Below are 26,077 nucleotides of genomic sequence, written 5' to 3' on the forward strand. Positions count from 1 at the left end.
ACACCAAGGTCGCTCTTCTAAGCATATTGGAATCGTCTACTTACTTTCTCTAAGTTCTTAATCCGGTCTTTTTATGTCATTAAGGTTATAGTCTTAGTTGCACTGGACGCTTCGTAACACCTCTTCCTTGGCGATTTACTTTACATTTAGCATTATTTTTCCTCTTTCTTACCGAGCAATACTGTTATTAATGATATAGAAGAGGATATCTGTGTATACTAGGATAGATAGCTTGAAAAAGGATGTTACGAATCCTGCTCTGTCACTTGAATGTGATCATAAGGACTATTATAATGTAGACATCATTTAAAAACATGAATGCACACACACACACACACACACACACACACACACACACACACACACACACACACACACACACACACACACACACACACACACACACACACACACTATAGATAAACATTCAAGGGACTGGTATGGATGTTGATGATGGAGAAAAATTATATTCTCCAGTCTCTCTCTCTCTCTCTCTCTCTCTCTCTCTCTCTCTGGGCCCTAAGACGAGTTCATATACACCAGTCGGATGCTGCATTTTTTTATATAGGTTTTTCTCCATATAATTTTTATTCTTTCAACTGTAGGGGTTAATGGAGGTAGTTAAGAGGTTTATATAGGTACCGTATAATAAATCCATTTGAAAAAAAAACTCATAATTAATGAAAGCATCAGATAGAAAAAAAAAAGAACTTTATAGACATCGATCATAGTGTGGAAAATAGAATCCGTCGTAATTATTTATTCTTTGCAAGGAAAAAGGAACCAAAGGCCAGAAATCCGTAAAATTGTTCCTTCCAAGAAAAAACAATAGCAAAATAAGAGAGCCAAAATCAAGATCCGTTCATTTCGAGATGCCTGGACACACTGCGTTTGAAAGACTGGAGATCATAGGCAGTTGGAAATACAGAAAGAAGACAGTTCCAGAGTTGACCCGGCTCTTTCTTATCGCCCTTTTTTTAATATTTATGCCGCCTTCAGACGATTTCCTACAGCCTTTTCAAGCAGTTCGGGTGTTTTTTTTTTCATTATAATCCTGATAAATACAGACGATTTTATCAAGCTTAGGAGGGATTTTTAAAAAAGAGATTAAATGCACAGTTCTTAAAGCTCTTTCAGTGGGAAAGCTTGTTTATCTGTATCAATCTATATCTATCTGTCTATCTATCTGTCTATCTATCTATCCATCTATCTATCTATCTATCTATAGCCAAACGCCATAATTCCGTAAGGGGTGGTCGTTTGGTTAGGTGTTTTATAGGGAGGGGCACTATCCCTCCGCCAACCCACTTGTTGACACGTAGGGAACACGTATGGGTTGGTTATATTGTTGCCACCCAGCGTTGTAAATGATTTCCGGGCATACAGGAAACCATAAGGCTTGTCGCTCAATGTAAAGCCACCTGAAAAGGAAAGAAGAGTTATAAAAAGTGACAGGAAAGATGGGAGAAATAGGACGAAGGGAGGGCAGACACAGAAGAAGAATGATAAAAGTGAAAGAAGTTGGCAGCACTACATCGTTAGTTGAATAAATAAGTAAATAAATAAATAAAAAAGTCGTTCGTAGCTAACAAAAGTTAATTATTAAAGGAGCCATTATAGATACTGATGAAAAGGAAAACAGATAAAGGAAATACATAAAGGGAATATTAATAATCTATAGTAATTTCTGGCTGTGTCCTTCATAATGTCTATTTAATTTTCTTCTTCTCAAAATTAGACGATCGTATATCTGTCTATCTATCTATCACTCTATCAATCTATCTTTCTGTCCATCCTTCTATCTGTCAATTTATCTAGGTCTATCTATCTACCTACATCTGTCTATCTGTTTATCAATTAATCATTCTGTCTATCTGTCTGTCTATCTATCAGTCAGTCAGTCAGTCAATAAATCTGCCTGTCTGTCTATTCTTTCTGTATCTGTCCATAGTGATAGACAGGTAGATAGATAGATAGATAGATAAATAGATAGGTGGGTAGATATATATAGATACATAGATAAATAAATAGACCGATAGATAGATTTCTTATATTTTCGTCATCTATCTATCTATCTATTGCCAGACGCCTTAATCTCGTAAGGGATGGCCACAAACAAATCGCCTCCACGTCTCCCTGTCCCCAGCCATTTCACTGCCATGCTTCTAGCTCAAACCCCTCTCTCTCATATACCGGTATCTCTCCACTCCATCTCTCCATCTCATCCTCGGCCTTCCCCTTCCTCTTCTCCCCTCCACCTCACATACACTCTCCTCGTCAGTCTCTCTCTCCATCCTCTCCACATGTCATCGAGAAATAATTAATAAAAGTAATTAAGAAAACTTATTGTACCGAACTAAAAGAATTACTGAAGACATCTTAGTGGAAATTTGTCTATAAAAAAAGAAAAACGAAAAAGACCGTAAACGTCCTAAGATAAAAAAATAGATAGATAGATAGATAGATAAATTGACTGATAGATAGATAGACTGTTAAATACGTAGATAAATAGATTTAAGACAGACAAACAGAGAGACATATAGGTAGATAGGTAAGTTAACAGGTAGACAGAAAGACAGATAGACAGGCAAATACAGAGACAGATGGATAGATAGACAGGCAGGTAGACATATAGATAGACAGATTGACAGATAGGTAGGTAGATGGACAGATAAACAGAAGATGCAAAGACAGACAAACAGACAGGCAGACCAACACATAGATAGGTGGATATGTAGACAGACAGACAGACTGACAGACAGACAGATAAACAGACAGATAGACAGGTAGACAGAGATAAACAGACTGATAGATAGATAGATAGACAGACAGAGAGACACATAGACACATAGATCTATAAACAGTGCGGTTCCTCAGGTCTCTGTCCTATCACCAACTCTCTTCCTTTTATTTATCAATAACCTTCTAAGTTGTACATCTAACCCTATCCACTCATACGCTGATGAGTCCACCCTTCACCTTTCCATTCGGTTCCTGCAACGTCCATCTCAGCAGTTACTTCAACAAACAAGGGATGAGGCTATGGCACACCTAATGTCTGACTTGGCTCGTATCTCTGACTGGGGTAAAAATAATCTGGTTGTTTTTAATGCATCAAAGACTCAGTTCTTACACCTATCAACCCGACAATATCTTCCACAGTTATACCCACTAATGTTTAACGATATTCAGCTTAATCCTACATCATCCTTGAACATGTTTGGGGTTTCATTTACTCGGGACTTATCTTGGAAAGATCATATTATATCTCTTGTAAAATCTGCTTCCAAGAGATTAGGTGTGCTAAGCCGACTCCGTTCCTTCTTTACCCCTGCACAATTGTTGACTCAATAGAGGGGTTTTATCCTCCCCTGTGTAGAGTACAACTGTCATGTGTGGGGAGGTTCCCCACATACAGCTCTTCTAAATATGATGGAGTCAAAGGCTTTTCGTCTCATTAACTCTCCTTCTCTTACTGACTCCCTTCAACCTCTGTCTCATCGCCGCGCTGTTGCATCTTTATCCCTTCTCTATCGCTACTTCAATGGTCACTGCTCCTCTGAACTGTCTGCATGCATTCCTCTACCTCTTCGACGGGCGCGTAGCACCCGTCTAGCAGCAAACTCTCATCCCTTTTCTGTCCAACTCTCTCATGCAAGAGTTAACCGTTACTTCCAGTCCTTCATTTATGCAACAGGTCAACTCTGGAACTGTCTCCCTCTGTCTGTGTTTCCTGCTTCCTATGATCTCCAGTCTTTCAAACGCAATGTGTCCAGGCATCTCGAAATGATCGGATCTTGAAATTGGCTCTCTCCTTTATTTTGTTTTTCTCTTGGAAGGAGCAGTTATTGCGGGCTTGTGGCCTTTGGTTCCTTCTTCCTCGCATAAAAATAAGATAGACAAACTGACAGACAGACACAGACAGATAGATAGATAGATAGGTAAACACAGAGACAGATAGACAGACATACAGACAGATACGACAGATACATAGATAGAAGGATAAAATAGGTGATAATAATGAAAAACTACCATTTACTTTCATCCGTAAAAATAAATGGGGTTAAACAGGATGTTACTGAAGCGTAAACAAGCTTAACAGGGGATCTGAACTTGGAGAGAGAGAGAGAGAGAGAGAGAGAGAGAGAGAGAGAGAGAGAGAGAGAGAGAGAGAGAGTTCTATGGACCTACTCTAGATCATTCAAGATTAAGCCAGAGGTAGCTATGGTTAATTTCAAGACCGTCCCTGTTAATGCAGTCTCTCTCTCTCTCTCTCTCTCTCTCTCTCTCTCTCTCTCATCCAATTAGTAACCTTATACCTTTTTTTTAATTAATATTAAAACCAGATAGCCTACCTGCGACCTTCATTGGTTTATTGTGGGTAACACTTCTCCCTAACTCTCCGCTCCTCTCCTCTCCTCTCTCCTCTCCTCTCCTCTCCTCCTCACTACCCTTTTACTCTCTTCGTTCCTCTTCTCTTCTACTCTCTTTACTCTTTTTCTTTTCTTTCACTCACGTACGCACACACTATTTACAAAACACTTCTTTCTTCCCCTCTTGTCTCGTGTCTTTACCTCTTATTTCTTTTCCTTTAGTTTCCTTTCCCTTCCCTTCTCTCTAACTTCACATACCCGTACTCGCGCATGCACACACACACACACACACACACACACACACACACACACACACACACACACACACACACACACACACACACACACACACACACACACACACACACACACACACACACACACACACGCACGCAACACACTCATCCTCGCTTGTACATCACCCAACATAATCATTTCGCCTCCAACACACACTCTGGCACCACCTCGTAAAGTGCTAGGCAAAAATTTATGAACATTCCCAGCCTGTGTCGTACTCGCCTGTGTGTATATATAAATCCATTACTCGTATACATTAGTGTAGGCAGGTGTATTTCCATCTACACTAGGGTATCCTATAGTATAAATTCATTAGTGTTATTTTTCTCATTGTCTTCATATTTGTTGTTGTTGTCTTGCCCTGTATAGCTTAAGATGTGGGAAGAATATATTGTACGTGTGTGTGTGTGTGTGTGTGTGTGTGTGTGTGTGTGTGTGTGTGTGTGTGTGTGTGTGTGTGTGTGTGTGTGTTCTTACCTAATTGTTCTTACCTAATTGTATCTTTACAGGAATGAGTCAAGCTCGTACTGTCCCGTGTCTTAAACCATATTTATCGTACATATCCTTAAATTTGTGAATTGTTTTGGCACACACTATTTCATTCGGTAGTGCATTCCATTGATCAAGTGCTCTGTTTGGGAAACTGAATTTCCTTACGTCTTTATCACCTCTCTTCTTATGCAGTTTTTTGCAGTGTCCTCTTGCTGATGCTTCTCCATATGTTAAGTAATCATTTATGTCTATTTTCTCCTTCCCTGATATGCACTTATATAGCATTATCATGTCACCTCTTTTCCTTCTCTCCTGTAGTGTTGGTTGATTCAGTTTATTTAGTCTTTCTTCGTAGCTTAGGTCCCTTAAGCTTGGTATCCATCTTGTAGCGGCCCTTTGAACTTTTTCAATCTTGTCTATATGCTTTTTGAGATGAGGACTCCAGACTACTGATGCATATTCCAGGGTTGGTCTAGTGAATGATGTTATTATCCTTCTTAGCATGTCTTCATTTATGTATGTGAATGCTATTCTCATATTTGCAAGCAGTGTATACATGTTCCGTACCTTCTCGCTGATGTGGTCAGCCGGAGATAGTCTGTTATTGATAATCACACCTAGGTCCTTCTCTCTTTCTGATGTGTATAGGGTTTTATTTCCTAACTTATAATCCCAATCAGGTCTTTTTCCACTTTTACCAAACTTGATTACATGACACTTGTCCACATTGAATTCCATTTGCCATGTACTACTCCATTCATGAAGTTTATTTAATTCTTCTTGTAGCTCTTTACAAGAGTCTGTGTTAGTAATTCTCCTTTGTATTTTTGCATCATCTGCAAACACATTCAGATAGCTCTCATTTCCAGTGTTACTGTTTATATCATTTATATACACTAAAAACATGATTGGTGCCAGCACTGAACCCTGTGGTACTCCACTAGTCACTTCTTTCCATGATGAGTAGTTTCCTCTTAGTATTGTTCTCATTTCTCTTTTTATGAGAAAGTCTTACATCCAACAAAACAGTTTGCCTCGAATTCCTCCTTGATGGTACAGTTTCCACAAAAGTCTTTGGTGTGGTACTGTGTCAAAAGCTTTCTTGAAATCTAAATAGATACTGTCCACCCATCCTTCCCTTTCCTGTATTGTGTTTGTTACTCTGTCATAGTAGCTCAACAGATTAGTAACACATGATTTTCCTTTTCTGAAACCAAACTGTCTTTCTGTTATCATACTGTTTTCTTCTAGATGATTTACCCAAGCTTTTCTTATAAGCTTTTCTAATACCTTGCTTACAACACTGGTCAGTGATACTGGTCGGTAGTTGAGTGGATTTTGTCTATTTCCTTTCTTGAATAAGGGGACAATAATTGCTTTTTTTCCAAATATCAGGTAGTTTACCTTGACTCAAGGATGTGTGTGTGTGTGTGTGTGTGTGTCTGTGTCTGTGTGTCGGAGGGCAAATTATTGTTAGGTAATAAGTGAGTATAGATGTGTTGAGTGTGTGTGTGTGTGTGTGTGTGTGTGTGTGTGTGTGTGTGTGTGTGTGTGTGTGTGTGTGTGTTGAAGGGGAAATTATTGTTAGACGATAAACAAGTGAGTATAAGTATGTTGCGCGCGTGTGTGTGTTTGTGTGTAATTCACCGCGTCGGTCAGGATCACTCGATGGTCATGATCGTCAGCTTTTACCCTCCCGGAAGGGAGCTGAGAGCTCATATAGTCCGATCTAAGGGCAAGGCTGTGACCTTCACACACGCACACACCCATCCCCTTGCTCAAGGGGGACAGTAACCAACCACTTCGCCAGTGAAACTTTTCGCAACCTGAGCGAGGCGCGAACTCCCGTCTACCGGATGGCAAGCGAGAACGTTACCACTGTGTGTGTGTGTGTGTGTGTGTGTGTGTGTGTGTGTGTGTGTGTGTGTTGAAGGGGAAATTATTGTTAGACGATGAACAAGTGAGTATGAGTGCGTTGCGTGCTTGTGTGTGTTCTTACCTAATTGTATCTTTACAGGAATGAGTCAAGCTCGTACTGTCCCGTGTCTTAAACCATATTTATCGTACATATCCTTAAATTTGTGAATTGTTTTGGCACACACTATTTCATTCGGTAGTGCATTCCATTGATCAAGTGCTCTGTTTGGGAAACTGAATTTCCTTACGTCTTTATCACCTCTCTTCTTATGCAGTTTTTTGCAGTGTCCTCTTGCTGATGCTTCTCCATATGTTAAATAATCATTTATGTCTATTTTCTCCTTCCCTGATATGCACTTATATAGCATTATCATGTCACCTCTTTTCCTTCTCTCCTGTAGTGTTGGTAGATTCAGTTTATTTAGTCTTTCTTCGTAACTTAGGTCTCTTAAGCTTGGTATCCATCTTGTAGCGGCCTTTTGAACTTTTTCAATCTTGTCTATGTGTTTTTTGAGATGAGGACTCCAGACTACTGATGCATATTCCAGGGTTGGTCTAATGAATGATGTTATTATCCTTCTTAGCATGTCTTCATTTATGTATGTGAATGCTATTCTCATATTTGCAAGCAGTGTATACATGTTCCGTACCTTCTCGCTGATGTGGTCAGCCGGAGATAGTCTGTTATTGATAATCACACCTAGGTCCTTCTCTCTTTCTGATGTGTATAGGGTTTTATTTCCTAACTTATAATCCCAATCAGGTCTTTTTCCACTTTTACCAAACTTGATTACATGACACTTGTCCACATTGAATTCCATTTGCCATGTACTACTCCATTCATGAAGTTTATTTAATTCTTCTTGTAGCTCTTTACAAGAGTCTGTGTTAGTAATTCTCCTTTGTATTTTTGCATCATCTGCAAACATATTCAGATAGCTCTCATTTCCAGTGTTACTGTTTATATCATTTATATACACTAAAAACATGATTGGTGCCAGCACTGAACCCTGTGGTACTCCACTAGTCGCTTCTTTCCATGATGAGAAGTTTCCTCGTAGTACTGTTCTCATTTCTCTTTTTATGAGAAAGTCTTGCATCCAACAAAACAGTTTGCCTCGAATTCCTCCTTGATGGTACAGTTTCCATAAAAGTCTTTGGTGTGGTACTGTGTCAAAAGCTTCTCTTGAAATCTAAATAGATACTGTCCACCCATCCTTCCCTTTCCTGTATTGTGTTTGTTACTCTGTCATAGTAGCTCAACAGATTAGTAACACATGATTTTCCTTTTCTGAAACCAAACTGTCTTTCTGTTATCATACTGTGTTGTTCTAGATGATTTACCCAAGCTTTTCTTTTAAGCTTTTCTAATACCTTGCTTACAACACTGGTCAGTGATACTGGTCGGTAGTTGAGTGGATTTTGTCTATTTCCTTTCTTGAATAAGGGGACAATATTTGCTTTTTTCCAAATATCAGGTAGTTTACCTTGACTCAAGGATTTCTTGAAAATTAAAAATAATGGTTTACTTAACTCCTTTGTACATTCTCGTAGTACCCAACATGAAATTTCATCAGGACCACTTGCTTTTCCTCTGTCCAATCTACTTAACTCCTCCTGTATTACTTTTTCTGCTATTTGTATATCTGGTAGTATGTGTGGACATGCATTTTCCACATTGTCCATCTCGAAATTTTTCCTTCTGTAAAAACAAATTGGAAATTCTTATTTAGTGCTTCACAATATCTTTCCTTTGTGTATAAGTGATTCCCTCGGTCGTAATGAATTGTATTATATCTTTTACTTTGGTTTTGCTTCTACTGTAGCTGTAAAACAGCTTTGGTTGATCACTACTTTTATTTATTATATCCTCCTCAAACTGTTTTTGGGCTTCCCTCCTTATTCTTGTATAATCGTTTCTTGCCTGTTTGTAATTATTATACGCCCTTTCACTATTGTGTCTTCTGTATCTATTCCACAACAAATCTCTTCTTTCTTTTGATTTTTTAGATTCTGTATTGAACCATTTCTGGATTTTCTTATCTGCTTCTTTGTGCTTTGGGATGTACACCTGCCAACAAAAGTCCTGACGCCTGGCCTGCCTCGTCATGAACCCCATGATTCACAAACTCGTGAAACCGAAGCAGTAGACAACAATACCAATGGATGGCAGTGCGGTATGAGAGGGTGATGGGTAATGGGGTAGTGGGGTGTGGAGGCGCGAGGTAGTGAGGGAGTTCGCTAGCATGTCCAGGGTGGAGTATTAGGTGGACCGATGGTTCGTATGATGGTTATGTTTGATTTAGTGATGTTGTAGGATATTCTACAGTATTTTTAACGTATTGTCATTGCCGTGTATAGATAAAAGTCAGTTGTATTTAACCTTGTTACACATAATGGGTAGCATCAACCGACAATTATATGTAAAATTACACTTACACTACAGAAACACCCCGCATGTCGTCAAGGACTTACAGTATAGCCACAATTAACTTGACATCATTATTACATCCGTAAAATCGTATGGACACAACTGTGTCGCTCTTACCATTATCAACGATACGAGCCACAATGGGTGGTATGTTGGGGTTACACAATTCGTAATTAGTGAAACAGCCATCACACCGATAAGCTGTTAAACGGTTTACAATAAGAATGGGGCTAGTGCTTGTAATGGTATAACATTCTGTGTTTGTAATATGTGTTACATATGTTGTATTTACATGACTGTATTGTGTAATAGACTTACCTATACTCCTAGTGGGGAACATTACTAAGAGGTCCATAATATCTGCGCAATGTAGCCTATACAGTAGGTCATCTTGTATGTTATGCACATAACATGGTATATTCAGTCAGCGTAATATAAACCGTCATGTGTAATAATGTAGTATTATTACTATTCGTATTATTATGAATATTATACTGGTATTAAACCTTGTTAAAAGGGAAAATAATTTGACTATAAACCTATACACATGGATGTATTTGTTTCTATATATGTTTTGCAGTAATGTCAATATGCATAAAACGACATGCAACATTCGTGCCATAAGCATCTTATATTCCCAAATAAGCTGGCTCCAGAACATCGGGTTTATGGGCGCATAATGATAGTGAGGTTAACTACTTCCACAGTATTGACCTGTGGGTATTATCACCAATACTATGTTTATGAAGACAACGAATCAGCACCACTGCGTTTCACCTATATCCATTACCCAGTGACGGGACAGCACCCGAAATCCGTGGAGTGACCACTGAACCTGATCATATTTTTTTCATTGGATGTATTAAACATTAACTGCAAAATACAGCGAAATGGGGATGCCATTCATATTAAGTAACTGGTAACTTCAATCGGGGCTAGACAGCTAACTACACAGGTGTTGTCGCAAAGCTATGAATTACAGTAGTTCAGCATACTGGATTACAGTGCCATGAGACTCAACAAGTATATTATTATACATATTCCAACTGGAAACGGATTTCACGTAAGAGCACATAAAATTCGAGGTGATATGATTATAATAACTGATATCGACAATGCTACTGCTAAACATACTGTATGGTGGATGGTGCCTTATGGGGAATGGTGTAGAGGGTGAGAGTGGCGGGATGGCTGGGACGGCGAATAATGTTGGCCGAGTGAGTTGAGTGTGTGCACAGACACGATGGATGCAGTAACACAAGTCGTGGAGACATTGTCTCGTAATGTAGGCGTATGAGACCTATATAAATGACATTAACTATGGCACATTTGCTGTTGGACCTGTATACAGTATATACAGAGAGAGAGAGAGAGAGAGAGAGAGAGAGAGAGAGAGAGGTCTACTCTTGACTCGAGAGTGACGTGAGGAAACCGGGGACGTGTCTGATAATTACAGTAGTTGTAAAATGTAGCGGATCATAGCGCACAGGGCATTTCTTATCACTTCGTATCACTCCAGGTGGTGAATGTCGGCAGATCACCCTCCCAAGACATTTACTGTTGTTCTGCTTTTCAACATACAGTGTATGGCTGCGGAGGAGTTTTGCAGTAATTATTAAACCCTTACTGTCCGCCCATACTGACCCTTATCGCTGATTATAGCAACAGTTGCCCTGACTTTTTACATCAATAGAGATTACTCACCTCTACAGATTATGATACAGAAATCATAATGTTGGTAATAATGCTGTAGGTCTTGGTGAAAGTAAAGGCAATATGATAGTTCGACAAGCGAATTACAATGTCACAAACAAACTACCTTTAAGTCTTCTCTTAGTATTGTAACAGCGTAGTGGAACTCATTAACCATTTTTCTCTACACATTATTGTAATGACAAAACATTACTAAAACGGTATGACTGTCCGACAATAACTGCTAACTGTAATTATCATTATCATTTTAGGAAACATAAACATCTTACGATCCATCAGTCTGTGGAATACTCCACCCTGGACGTGCTACCGAACTCCCTCACTACCTCCCGCCTCCACACCCCGCTACCCCATTACCCATCACCCTCTCATACCGCACTGCTATCCATTGGTATTGTTGTCTACTGCTTCGGTTTCACGAGTTTGTGAATCATGGGGTTCATGACGAGGGAGGCCAGGCGTCAAGACTTTTGTTGGCTGGTGTACTTCTGGGCTCCTATTTCATAAAATTCATAGAATTTTTTATATACAGCATTTAAATCGTGTCCTCTAAGCTCATTTTCCCTATCAACTTCTAAGAAATACTTCTTTAGGTCTTGATAATTTCCCTTTTTATAGTTTAGGCTCTTTTTGTAACTGTCATTGCTGTTAACTATGTCATATTCTATCCTGAAGTTATAATTTAGTACTGCATGATCGCTTTTGCCGAGTGGAGGGTGATATATTAAACTGTCAATATCATTTTCTTGCCTAGTAAATATTAGATCTAGCACTGAAAGTACATCAAGTCCTCTTTTTCTGGTGGTTTCCCTCACATGTTGCGTTAGGAAAAACTCTTGCACGAGATCCAGGAGCTTTTGGTCCCAACAGCTTTCTTGGCTAATTATATCTAGAGTATTCCAATTTATATTTGTATTAAAATCCCCAGTTAGTATAATTCTTTCCGATTTCTCTTCCATTTTATGTAGTAATGATCTTAAACTCTGAATTGTACTCTCTGCCAGGTCCTCATATTCATCTCTTTCCCATGTGTTTGATCTGGGTGGCATGTACAAATTGGCTACAATTACTTTCCCTTCAGATGTGTTGATCTCTACTGCTATCAGTTCTACTTGTGATGGTATATCTAGTTTTATTTCATTGACTTTTAGATTTTTCTTAGTTAATATTATAATTCCTCCTCCTTTTTTTAAATTTCTGTCTCTTCTCCATATATTGTATTCCTCTAAGTTTAGTATGTCATTGGATATCCTTGGTGTTAATTTTGTTTCAGTTAGGCATATTATTTGTGGTTCATTTTCTCTGACATAATCATTCATTTCTAGTAATTTAGATACCATTCCATCCACATTTGAGTACATCAACTTTATCATCTTATCTATATACTTGTCATGACATGGTTTTACCACCTTCCTCCTTTTTATTCCATCCTGTTTGTGTACCACTTTCGTACCTGCAATCCTATTACTTTGTAAAAAAATTTCTTCTCCTCTTCTGATCTTCCCTCATTTTTTGTTTTTGCTTCCTCCCTTTTCTTTTTCAGTAATTACAGTTCCTCTTGTGTTAGGCATCTTTTTATCCATACATTTTTGAACTCCTCTTTTTCCATAAAATTCTTTGCATTTTTTAGTATCTCTTCCACAGTGTTTACACTCTGGAAAGTCACCTTTAGAGGTCTTGTCTTGCTTTTCTCGTATTTCCCTAACCTTTTGTGTTCCTCTATGTCTTTACTACAGATTTCCTCTGATACTTCTTTCAGTAAGCTCATTACATTTGCCATCTCCTTTTTGTCTCTTGTGATCTTGTTTTTTACTTCTTCCTCTTCTATACCAGTGATTACTATAGATTTGTTTATATCTACTGAACCTCTGACTAACTTTGGATTGTTTTGGATTATTCTTTTCACTTCCTTTTTAATGCTTTTTTTCCTCCACCCTTGTTTCTAAGTCTTTCTTTACTTTCACCATTTCAGCATACGTGGTTTCCACATCATTTTTGTAGCTTTGCACAGCTTCATTCACCTGTGTTATCTTCTCAATATCACTGCTCTGTGCCCGGATGCACAAACGGCCTTAAGGCTACACACGGCCTTAAGTCGGGTAGTTTAAGGCCGTGGGTCGCTAAGGCCCATGCACAAAGCACCAGCGGGAGGGTAAGCCTCGGTAAGGCTGCCTCAGCCGCTGAGGCTGGGTCGGAGCAGCCTTACCGTATTGAGACCCGTAAATAAAGTAACTCCGATTTGATATTCTCTGTAGCACAAACCGGACCCAACTTGTTATTGTTTGCCTCGGGATGGAGTTGATGGTTGCCTGTGAACTGGATCGTGCTTTGCGAAGGGAATGGAGGTTTCTTGGAGCCACTGAACCCCTGTAACATAAATGATGAACATGTATTGAGACAATATCGCCTCCCCAGGAGCGAATTCCTTCGTTTAACGGAACTTGAGCCTCATATTGGGAGTGTCACGTTACACTGCCATGCCATTCTTGCCTACACAACAATTTGGGGCAACCTAGAGGTTCTACGCTAGTGGGAATTTTCAGTGTTGTTGGAGGGTGGTATTCATGAGTCAAGTGTATGCAAAGTGATATCACGTGTGACAGATACTTTATACAGAAAATGACTGAGAAAAATTAAGATGCCCAGTGGTTTCCTGAGAAGGACAGAGACGAGGGTTTCCACAGAATAAATAAATTTCCTGAAGTATTTGGGTTCCCATGGGAAGGGAGGGGAAGAATACATCCCCAGTATCCCTGCTTGTAAGGGGCAACTAAAAGGGGCCTTTTTGTCTCCAGTCTTTCTTTCCTTACTGTCCTCTTCTGTCTTCCATTCTACCCCCTTTTCTTGATGTTTGTGTGTTTCTTAAGGTCTTTATTTTCCCTCTACTATGCCATGCAGCCATATTATGGATTGGTGATAATTAACTTCCTAAAGTGCTTGGAGCAATGGATTGAACCCTAATACCAAAAAAGGCCCCAGATCACAAAGAACATGTATTTGTCAGCCGCAAACGGTTTCATTCACTGGCTGTGCAAGTTGTTTGTGACTGCAAGAAAATGATAATAAGCTGTAATTACAGATATCCTGGCAGCACTCACGCTGCCTATATCTGGGCTAATTCTAACCACCAGAGATCTAAACCAAGGTGTCTATGGTGACATTTTTATGCCAGGTAATTGTGGTTGCTGATTACTTTGTTTAAAGTTAGACAATGGTTAGGTAAAACGTGGCAAACATAATAAGTTCCCATTCATATTGCTATTTCATTTCTTTACTCCTAAACCCTCTCATCTTACTAATGTTTTAAGGTTGTGTGGGTGTATTGCTCTTCATCACTAATACTGGGACGTCTTGTCATTGCACCCGACATTTTCAATTAATTACAGGCACTTCACGTGCTTATCCTTGACTGTTGTGTTTTTGTTACCAGCATTGTGTGAAATAAGGTATTGTATAGAACGCCTAGGAAGTCTATAGAATGACCAACATTTTTTGGCAAAGTTTGAAATAAGTTTATTTCATTCTGACTTTATATATTTTACCTAACCTGGGACTTTAATAGAATGCATAGGTATTCTGTAGAATGTCTAATATTTTTATGGCAAAGTATAATGTAATAAACAACAGGGGGTTAGGCTGGGATAATGTAGGTTAGGTTAGGTTAGGCTAGGTTAGGTTAGGTTAATTTAGAAGAACGTTATGTTAAGCACTTACCTAAATTAACCTAACCTAACCTACCGTAATCGAACTTAAACGTAGCCCAGACCATCCCAGCCTAAAACTAACCGCAGCCTAAATTAACCTAACGTACTGAAATGACTGAGTTCATAGTTTGCCGGTTTGCTGCAGTTTCGTCGTTTCTCACGTTGCCTAAAATAAACACGGTAATCTACAGAATACCAAGGAAATGCGAACAGATGATTTTATTTTATACCTTGGCTTGAAATTTACCTAGGCGTTCTATACAGTGACTGGTTTCCCACTATGACGGTAACATAAACACTCCTCTCGCCTCTCACCCCCAGCTGATTCATGAATGTCTGTGATTGGCCCAGTGTTTGTGTTCTGCCGTCTGATTGGTCAGCACGGCCGCAGCTGACGCACTAGATTTCCCCCAAAACATTCCCTACAGTTAAGGCCAGCCTTAGCTAAGACCAATGCACGAAACTTAAGTCAGCCCTAAGACAAGGCAACGGGTCGTCGTGCATGGGCCTTAGAGGCAGCCGTAGGGCCGCCTTTAATATTTCATATAAGGCCAGCCTTAAGGCTGCCATCCAACGGAGTTTTGTGCATCCCAGCCCTGGTCTATAAGACTGCTTACTTGCCTAATTGTCTCTATGTCATTTTTGAACTCTTCCATAACACTCTCGTGATTGACTACTGTACTTGCCATTTCACTCATTTTCTTCCTAAGTGTACTCAATTCCACTGTTAGTTCATTGATGGTTGTGTCTTTCTTGTTGGCCTCCCTTCCTAGTTTTTCTATTTCTTCCTTTTGCAAGTGCATCTGCTTCTTTATTTCATCAATTTCATTTTTGAAAGCCATTTCTAGTTTGTGTACACGTTCAACCAGTCTATTGTGAGTCTCCACTTCAACCAGTTCTTGGTAGAAATCATCATTTTGCTGTCTACCTTTATCCCTTTTCTTTTCCAAATTTGCTTTACTAAGTATGTATCCATTTTGCAATACTAGAAGTACAGAGTATGTACTTACATTCCCCGTGCTGCTGTAGTCTAAACAAACCTCAGCTGACTCAGCGCATTCTTTCGTCTTGGTTCTCTTTTCTGTTTGAACAAGTCTTGTTTAAACTTATTTTTTTTTCTTTTAATAATGAAAAATCATTTAGTCTAACCTGGTACAGAGCTTGACTCATACAAAGATACTAATTTAGGTAATGCCACTGGCCGTGTTGGTTCGGTACGGAGCGCCGATGTCGCACGTGTCTCGATTGACTCCCTGTGTGTGTGTGTGTGTGTGTGTGTGTGTGTGTGTGTGTGTGTGTGTGTGTGTAAATCCATGTACTCATATGAATTATTGTACTGATAAAACGTTTTCTCGTTTATAGGATATCCGTAATGTTCTCCTGTGTATGTTTAAAAATTTTCTTTCTTAAAAATATTTGTTCATATAATTTGCTCTCTCATCGCGCTGGTACCTATCATCATCATCATCACAACAACCATCACCACCACCACTATCACCATCAATTACTACAACCACCATCAGTCATCATTATCATCATCACATCTATCAACATCACCACCACCACCACCAATCATCATCATCATCATCATCATCACCACGACCACCACCACCACCTCGCCCTCATTCTGACCCTTATCCCAACTAAAGATAGGTCAAATCCAATCATTCCTACAGTTCCCATGAACACTCCAACATGAACACTTCAAAACGAACACCCCAACATGAACACCCCAACATGAACACTCCAACATGAACACCCCAACATGAACACTCCAACATGAACACTCCAACATGAACACTCCAACATGAACACTCCAACACGAACACTCCAACATGAACACTCCAACACGAACACTCCAACACGAACACTCCAACACGAACACTCCAACATGAACACTCCAGCACCCATTCGTGCAAGGTGTTCGTAAAGGTTGACCACATTTCATATAGGCCTTAAAAAAAAAAAAAAAAAAAAACTATTGAAGAGTATTGGGGACAAATATTGAGCAATTATCGTAAGTTCTTTAAATATTGTAGTCATTAATGTTACGAATTTTTGTGTATTCTTTTAGCGTAAAATTTTAATGTAGGTTGCTGTCATCGGGTTGGATCTCTCTCTTTCTCCCTCTGTCTGTCTGTCTGTCTGTCTGTCTCTCTCTCTCTCTCTCTCTCTCGTCTATCTGTAACGATCCTGGGAAATATAAGGAGATCGAGAGAGAGAGAGAGAGAGAGAGAGAGAGAGAGAGAGAGAGTAGCTTTAACGTCCCGTGTGTGACTAAACGGAGGTTTATGTATTTCCTTGTGCACGTGTGTGTGTGTGTGTGTGTGTGTGTGTGTGTGTGTGTGTGTGTGTGTAAAAGATGATAAATTTTGCTTTGTGTGTGTGTGTGTGTGTGTGTGTGTGTGTGTGTGTGTGTGTGTGTGTGTGTGTGTGTGTAAACGGTGCAGGATTTAGTCAACATGAAAGCGACAGTCAGACAGTCATTGGTTTGTCGATGGGGAATGTGGAGTCAGTCGATGCCGAAATATACAGACCTATTATCCACTCAGCTGGACAGGAAGGCAGTGATGTATCAGCTATGGTGAGGCCTTGAACTTTATTGCTGTGAAGAATTTACGGTATTGTGTGTGTGTGTGTGTGTGTGTGTGTGTGTGTGTGTGTGTGTGTGTGTGTGTGTGTGTGTGTGTGTGTACTGTTGCCCTTTCATCATCATCGTCATCATCATCATCATCATCATCATTTTTCTTTAGTTCTTTATTTTAGAGAGGGGGAGGAAAAAGAGATCAACAATGAAAGGCCTCTGTAGAGTTTATCAAAATTCCTAGGGGAAAGAAGAGTAGTACATATAAATAGACAGATAGATAGAGAGATAGATAAATGGATAGAAAGATAGATATCCTTTTCCACCATCCGTATTTCCTTTAGTCACCCCCTCTGGCTCTTTCTCTTATTCTTACTATTTTTTTTCCCATTTTCTTGTTGTTTTGCAAATACACATTCCCACGCACACTCACACATGCACACACGCATGCACATGGAAGTACTCACACGCACACGTGGATTTACGTACGCATCCTGTAATCTGAACCCTCTCACGCACAGATAAGTTTTAATAAGATTTACGGTACACGATTTTATCTCACCGCCCGCCCCGCCAGCCTGCCTGCACGCCACTGAAAACACATATTCTCGCCCTATTTACGCCACCCAAACTTCAATATACTGCCATGAAACCTACATCATCTTATTCGCTGATGTTTGTTCTAGCCGATGAGCAAAAAAAAAAAAAAAACGAATAAAAGTACATTAGGCCGGTGTGAATAAACATTTCAGAACGTCAATCTAACTTCCCAAGATCCTAGTTCGAATGTTTTCCATCATACAGAAAAATGTTTTTAGAAATTTTGTTAGAGAATTTCATCAGCTTTCTAATGAGACATGTCTTGTTGTGATAAGGTTTGTAATTTTTGAGAAAATAGCCAAAAACTCAAAGCCATTTTTTTTTAAATCTGATTTTTGCTCAGGGAGCTCTATTGCAACAGTTTTCTCACACACCTTATGTTTTTATTTCATAAAATTCTGTAGAATTTCATGAGCTTTCTCAAGGTACCCACAGATTTTTGATACGCTTCATAGTTTCACACTAAATTGCAAAAAACTACTGGGTACTCACGGCCATTCTGCACTTTCGTCATGTGCGCACAACAACCGTTATGTTCCCGTCTACATAACAACGACTTTTTATCGGAGATATTACATTGTTATCTCCTGTATATACAGTACAGACATAGAATTCACTGATCTTTATCATGGTTCTTACAGGAAATCGATACGTCCAATAGTTTTCAAATAAATGGAGGACAAAGGTATACTCTGAGCACTGCTTAGGTTTACCGCAAGCAAGAAAAAAAACACTCTCTTTCCCTGACTTTACCTAAGAAACTTGCTCCCAAAGGCTTATAATTTGGTGATGAACATATGTAGAAATCACTGACCTTTATCATGGTTCTTACAGCAAATCGATATGTCCAATACTTTTTGAGTAATTGGATGACAGAGTTAGAATACTCCTAAGTATAAGTTCTCACAAAATGAGCAAGGTACAGTATCTGCTCAATGATGCCCATGGTTGCTAGGCGTCCTTACGACCCCTGCACACCTGCCGCTAAGGTATCGCTAACTTATACTATGCATCTTCATGAACACTTGCAGCACATTTCATGTACATTCTACATAAAGTATAAGTTCTCACTAAATGTCTAAGCAAGGTACAGCACTCAATGACGTCCATGATTGCTAAGCATCCATACGTCCCATGCACAAATGTCGCTATGGTATTGCAAACCTACGCTACACACCCTAAATTATTCCTTCAAGAACACTCACGGCACATTGCACGTATACATCACACTAAATCATATGCAAATACATGACTACCACAATTATTCAACCCCTACCTCCGCAATTATTTCATTCCTTAATATGGTACAACGTGACCGTGATGCAGCACCTTCGCTTCGAGATTTACAATCCACCACTATATTGGCACACACCACACTCCTTCACGAACACTTGCAGCATGTTTGACGTATATTTCAAACAAATTCATATGCATAATCAATAACACCATCAAATTCCATCCCTAAATAACTCTAATAATCCCTTTCCAACTACAGTGTACAGGAAACGCCTGCCCCATTCCACACTATGGCTATGGTGTACCTAATGCATGCTAGTTCCAATATATCACAAAGCCAGCCACTATATCTTTCACACTATGTACAGTTTAGGCATTGGCTTCACTATATATGTAAATGTACTCACAACATAGGGCCTAGGGGAGGCAGAGTGGTGAAACCCCGCTACAGTGAACACGCGTCTTGCCCCTAGGCCTAACGACTGATAACGGGCACCATTTCTTTTCATGATATATATCTATGTTCCATCTACAAAATCACATCAAAATATGCTCAGAAATAATACTTTATCAAAATCAGTCCACAGGACCTTCGGTTCAGGCAGGAGGAGGAGAATTAGTGGTGTTTAAAGGGACAACACACAAGGTGCAACCTTACAGCCTGCCTGCTTGTGAGGTACTGAGGTTTATCACTATGGACAGGGTCTGAGGAGGCTCTGCAGTGTTGCAAAGTGTTTACCTTAGACGAGAGATTGGCCCGCTAGAACACATCAAAATTTGACGCAAATCGGCCCAAAACTTTCTTTTTGACGACATTTTTTCTGCTTTTTCACACGATTCAAGCAATGTGCGTTTCTTTGCCAACCCACAAAGAACGTGATTCGCGTCAAAGTGCCCAGGAGGGTGAATCTCTCTCTCTCTCTCTCTCTCTCTCTCTCTCTCTCTCTCTCTCTCTCTCTCTCAAAGGTTCCTCTTCTCACCGTTCCTGCTGCCTCCTTTCTATCTTTTTTCTTCAGTTTTCTTTTCCTCTTGCTTTCACACCCACACCCACCCACCCACACCCACACCCACACCCACACACACACACACACACACACACACACACACACACACACATTTTTCCTATCACCTCTCCACAGCCCCTCTCTCTCTCTCTCTCTCTCTCTCTCTGAGATTGTTGACAGAAATGCTCACTCTGGGAGGCTATAAGAGAGGTGATGGCCCGCCCACACTAGAGAGAGAGAGAGAGAGAGAGAGAGAGAGAGAGAATGGGAAAACTTGAATGGGAGGGAAAAAGAGGAAATGGAGGAAGACATAAGGAAACTACTGAAAATAGGAAAGAGAGAGAGAGAGAGAGAGAGAGAGAGAGAGAGAGAGAGAATGAAAGCAACGAGGGAGTAGGATGAGAAAAATAGGAAGGACAGACAAGGAGAGAGAGAGAGAGAGAGAGAGAGGGAGGGGGGGAAGTCTTGTCCATCACCTAACCTCAATCGACTTAGGGATCTGTTAGAACAGTCGCACAGTGGGAACGAATATAGGGACCTTAAATGTATAGTGATGGTTGTGTGTCCTGTTATGCAGAGATGCCTGTGTGCTATCCTTGTCAGTCACTCTCTGATTAGCTAAGTCTGATTAACTAAGTGAGGTTGCTCTCTCTCTCTCTCTCTCTCTCTCTCTCTCTCTCTCTCTCTCTCTCCCTCCCTTGGAGTGTTATCCTTTTCTGAAACAGTCTGAAAAAAAGGCAAAAATCTGGACCAAGTATAAGGTGAACGAAAAGTAATGATACCTTATACTTAGCGATTTATTTTGCCCATTACACCTTAAAATTTTCCTGCATGCTGTTAATATCGTTTTTAGGTTAACATGTAGGAGAATAATGTGTTGTTGTGTCCAGAATAAATCGCCACGGAAGAGGTGTTTTGGAATTACCTGGTCCTAGGGGTGGGTAGTGGAGAATATTGTCCTGTTATGTCCAGAATACTTCGCTACGGAAGAGGTGTTACGGTCTGGGGGCTGATGGTGGTGTGGGGGAAGACATACAGAATATCGTGCTGTTATGTCCAGAATTATTCACTATGGAAGAGGTTTAATTAAGGGTTTGGCTGAGGTGGGGTGGTAGGAGAGGACATACAGGAAAATATTGTGCTGTTACGTCCGGAATAAGTCGCTGCGGAACGGGTGTTAGGGGCTGGGTCGTGTGGAGGAAGACATACAGAATATTGTGCTGCTGCGTCCAGAATAAATCCCTACGGAGGAGGTGCTGAGGTCTGGGGTGGAGGTGGGGGAGTACTAGCAAGGCAAAAGTTGTTACAATCTCATAATAACTGTCTGGCACGAGTTGCTTCCATTCCCTTGGGTCCATGTTGATTGCAAGAGCGCCGACCTGCAACTTTGTTCCAGTATAAGGAGTAGTAGTGGTGGTAGTAGTAGTTGTAGTAGTAGTAGTAGTAGTAGTAGTAGTAGTAGTAGTAGTAGTAGTAGTAGTAGTAGTAGTAGTAGTAGTAGTAGTAGTAGTAGTAGTAGTAGTAGTAGTAGTAGTAGTAGTAGTAGTATAGTAGTAGTAGTAGTAGTAGTAGTAGTAGTAATAGTAATAGCAGCAGCAGCAGCAGCAGCAGTGGTAGTAGTAGTAGTAGTAGTAGTAGTAATAGTTGCATCCCGAGGATCGTCTTAACGTGAACCCAGTGGACTGCGGGCCAAAGCTACCCTTCTTCTGTAGTCCACCATCCTCCCGTCGGGGGGATAGGGAGGCAACTGTGGGACGTTTGTATACCCGGGCCGCTCCAACACTGTAATATTGGTGCCACCGCCTGATGGGGCTTATCTCCAACACCATCATTACGAGAAATAAATCACACTCCAGAAAATCGTTGTAGCAAAAAAAAAATATATAGATAGATAGATAGATAGATATGAAATTAGATTTTTAATATTTCTTTTCAGAGAGCGCATACCTCCGCGAACGTCCATACCAAACAACTCATTTCACCACCAAAATTTAATTACTTCTTCCTTGGTCAATGATCCACATATACACAACATTTAATTGAGGTCCATCAATAGCTCTTTCAGATATAGTGTGAAGAAACAAACAGACCAACCCGGTTGAATACATGAGCTCCTCCCTCTTCGTTGGCGGAGGTTAAGAATTAGGAATGTGAATTGAGGCACGCTATAATCTTGAAAGCCTTAGTTAAACACCTACTCTTACTGAAAAATTACGAGAGCTGAAATTGTCATCACCAAAATGTGGGAAGAATTTCAGCCTCTTACATAATCAGAGCGTCAGACAAGAGCATATATGACTGAGTAATTGTCCATGTCTTCCTCTTGGCTGTGAATTTTGAGTGAGAGTTAGTATCCATGTGTCTATGTGTGGGAGCCTGGTTGTCTAGTGGCTTAAGGTGATCCAGTTAGATGTGAATAGCGACTTGAATAATATAGCTCATGTCTTATTATTAAAGTTTGGTTGAGAGATATTGTATTTGTCTATAGCTGTGTGGGAGCCTGGTGGTCTAGTGGGTTAGGGCCCTCAACTGGGTACTTCGGATAAGGGTTGACGCTCAGGGAAAAGCGATTGGTCACTCTTGCCTTAACACTCTTAACTAAGTGGTTTAGCTCCGAGCCCCTGCTCACCTGATGGGCAATTTATATACGGTATAGGATCAGATGAGCAAGAGAGAGAGAGACAGACACAGACACACAGACAGACAGACAGACAGAGACAAAGAGAGGATGAATAAATGGATGGATGGATGAATAGATAGACAGATAGAAGACAGATACATAGACAGATAGATAGTCCTAATACATCTTAAATTTCAGCATTACAGGGTTCTCAGATTATTAAGAACTCTTCCAAAACTGCCTATATATTTGTCGAAAAGATAAGAATAAAACAAGGAGCACAAATGAAATAAGGACTGTGAATAATATCTGGATTCTGGCGTGTAGAGTGAGTCAATTATACCCCTTTCCCTCTAACTTGGCTCAAAATTGCCATCTCTTTTTCCAAATTGTATACTCTTTTCTCTCTAACTTGGCCCAAAATTGCCATCTCCTTATCTTAAATATATACTCTTTTCCCTCTATCTTGGCTCAAAATTGCCATCCCTTTTTCCAAACTGTATACTCTTTTCCCTCTAACTTGGTCCAAAATTCCCATCTCATTTTCCTAATTGTATACTCTTTTCCCTCCAACTTGGCTCAAAATTGCCATCTTTTTATTTCAATTGTATACCCCTTTGCCTCTAACTTGACTCAAAATTGCCATATCTGTATCTTAAATCATGAGTTCCACCAAGAGATTAATACAAGAATATGGTGCTAGTCACGAAGAAGTGTTATGATGACTAACCGTAGCATCGACTTCTGCCACTGAGCTACGTGGAAGAAGCTGCAGAAGGACGAAAATGTAGGCCATGTTAAGGTGAAAAGAATATAGTAGTGTTGAAGTTAGATGAAGTTATATTTGAGACGACGAAGGAGTGACAAAATATATACGTGGAAAAATGTCACACACGCAAAAAAATCTATACTTTCATCATAACCAGGCCCAGATTTTCGTCCTTTTGAAGCTTATTTCACGCAGCTCAGTGACAAAAAAAGATAATACTCTGGCTCTTCATCCTTTCCATAGCACTTCTTCGTGACTAGCACCATATTCTAGTGTCACTCAGTACGACTTAGCATTCAAGATGGAGGGATGGCAATTTTAAGCCAGGTTGGAATGAAAAGAGTATAGTCTGTTTTTTGAGGGTGTGAGGGCATGTGGATTTAATGTGGAGGGTCTGTGTTAATGTGTAGTGGGTGGAAGTGGATTTAAGTAGATAAGTGGTGAGTGAGTCCAGGGTCTGTCCACTTCAGTATCCCTCTGTTAAGTAGTCTCATCACACTCTCATTACTCTTTCATCACATATTCATCACACTCATTTCACCTACATTACTCATAGTCCTATCATATCATTACATCGTCCTTCATGTTGCCACACCCTCGTCGCACCTCATCACATCCTTCATCTCTCACCACACCCTCATCACAAACATCCTCCTTCATCTCACCACACCTTATAAAACCCTCCTTCATCCCTCACCACACCCGCACCACACCCTCCTTAATTTTTCACCACATCCTCCTTCATCGTACCGCACCTTCACCACACCTCACCACACCTTCATCATCTCTCACCAAACCCCCACAACACCTCACCACATCCTCCTTCATCTCTCACCACAAACTCACCATACCTTATCACGCCTTCCTTCATCTCTCACCACACCCTCCCTCGTCCCTCACCACATCGCCACCACAACTTTGTCATCATCCTCTCTTCACAACTCCATCACACCCCCTGTTTGGGAAGTCTGATCGCGATTCAGTAACTCTCTTCCTTGTTTATCTTTACTTCTCTCTCTCTCTCTCTCTCTCTCTCTCTCTCTCTCTCTCTCTCTCTCTCTCCATCCATCCATCTATCTGCCTATCTATCTGTATATAAGTATCTATATCTGTCTATGTATGTAATCTATTAATCTGTGTATTTATCTGTCTATTAATCATCTGTCTATCTCTTTTAATTGATCTGTCTACCGGTAAATCAATGTAAATCTCTTATTCACTTTCAGTTTCCTCCTACTCATTTGAGTTCATCCACACATCTTAATTCAGTCTCTCTCTCTCTCTCTCTCTCTCTCTCTCTCTCTTGCTCGCCTCTCCTCTTAAACAATCCTTCCCTCCTTCCTTCTCTCTCAGGCACTCCTCTCTTTCAATTTTTCCTCCACCTTTGTTTACACTCTCTCTCTCTCTCTCTCTCTCTCTCTCTCTCTCTCTCTCTCTCTCTCCACCCCTGCAGTCCCCTGTCTTGTACTAGTTTAAGTTAGCCCCTCTGACACTGTCATTCTCTCTCTCGCTCTCTCTCTCTCTCTCTCTCTCTCTCTCTCTCTCTCTCTGTTCGGGTGCCGGACATCGTTTCCATGACGAGTTGTAGTCTCACACTATTTTTACATATTACATACAAAGTGTTTAAACATAATTAACGAGTGTGTAATATAATGTGATGATAATCAACCAAACACCATCTTACTATAAGTATGGCATGGGAATGGATGAGCGATCAGACTTGCAAAGCCCAGCATTTTCTATCATAAACAACGAGGGTAAAGGGAAGGCGATAGAGAAATATGAATTATATATATGTTTAAAGTCTTGGGGGAAATATTTACCCTGTTGGTATACTTTAATGTAATCAGTGCTACTTTATTGAGGTGTATAATGTGCATGATAAAGTTGTGATGCTTCTATGCATTTATAAATCCCAGTTGTCTGTGGGGTTTGGCACCTCTGTATATATGCTGACCTCAGGGTCACTCCCAGCGGGAGAGCTGGCCAGCTAGGGCAGAACGCACTTATCATTCAAATGAGAGGGACGTATTTATTCTGAACTTTCTCTTTGTTGCAGTTGTATCTTTCTGTGGCCAATAAAGAGAGATAAATCTGCTCAGTTTTCTGTCACCTGCACACACTACCTCTACCATTCCATCAACAGGATCTACACCGATTCCCACCATCTCCAGTGTGTGAGAAGACATTTGGTGGAGAGTGTTAGTCGGAAGTGACTTCGACCAGGCGAAACGTTATGTCTTGTTAACTTTGCTTGGAACAGTGCAGTCACGTCTAAGCTGATATATAAATTGGTGATCAGCTGTGGGGTTCCAATAAGCTGATATATTAGTGGTC

This window comes from Coenobita brevimanus, chromosome 116 (assembly GCF_032717465.1).
Source record: "Coenobita brevimanus isolate Jiangsu-jjx chromosome 116, ASM3271746v2, whole genome shotgun sequence".
NCBI lineage: Eukaryota > Metazoa > Arthropoda > Malacostraca > Decapoda > Coenobitidae > Coenobita > Coenobita brevimanus.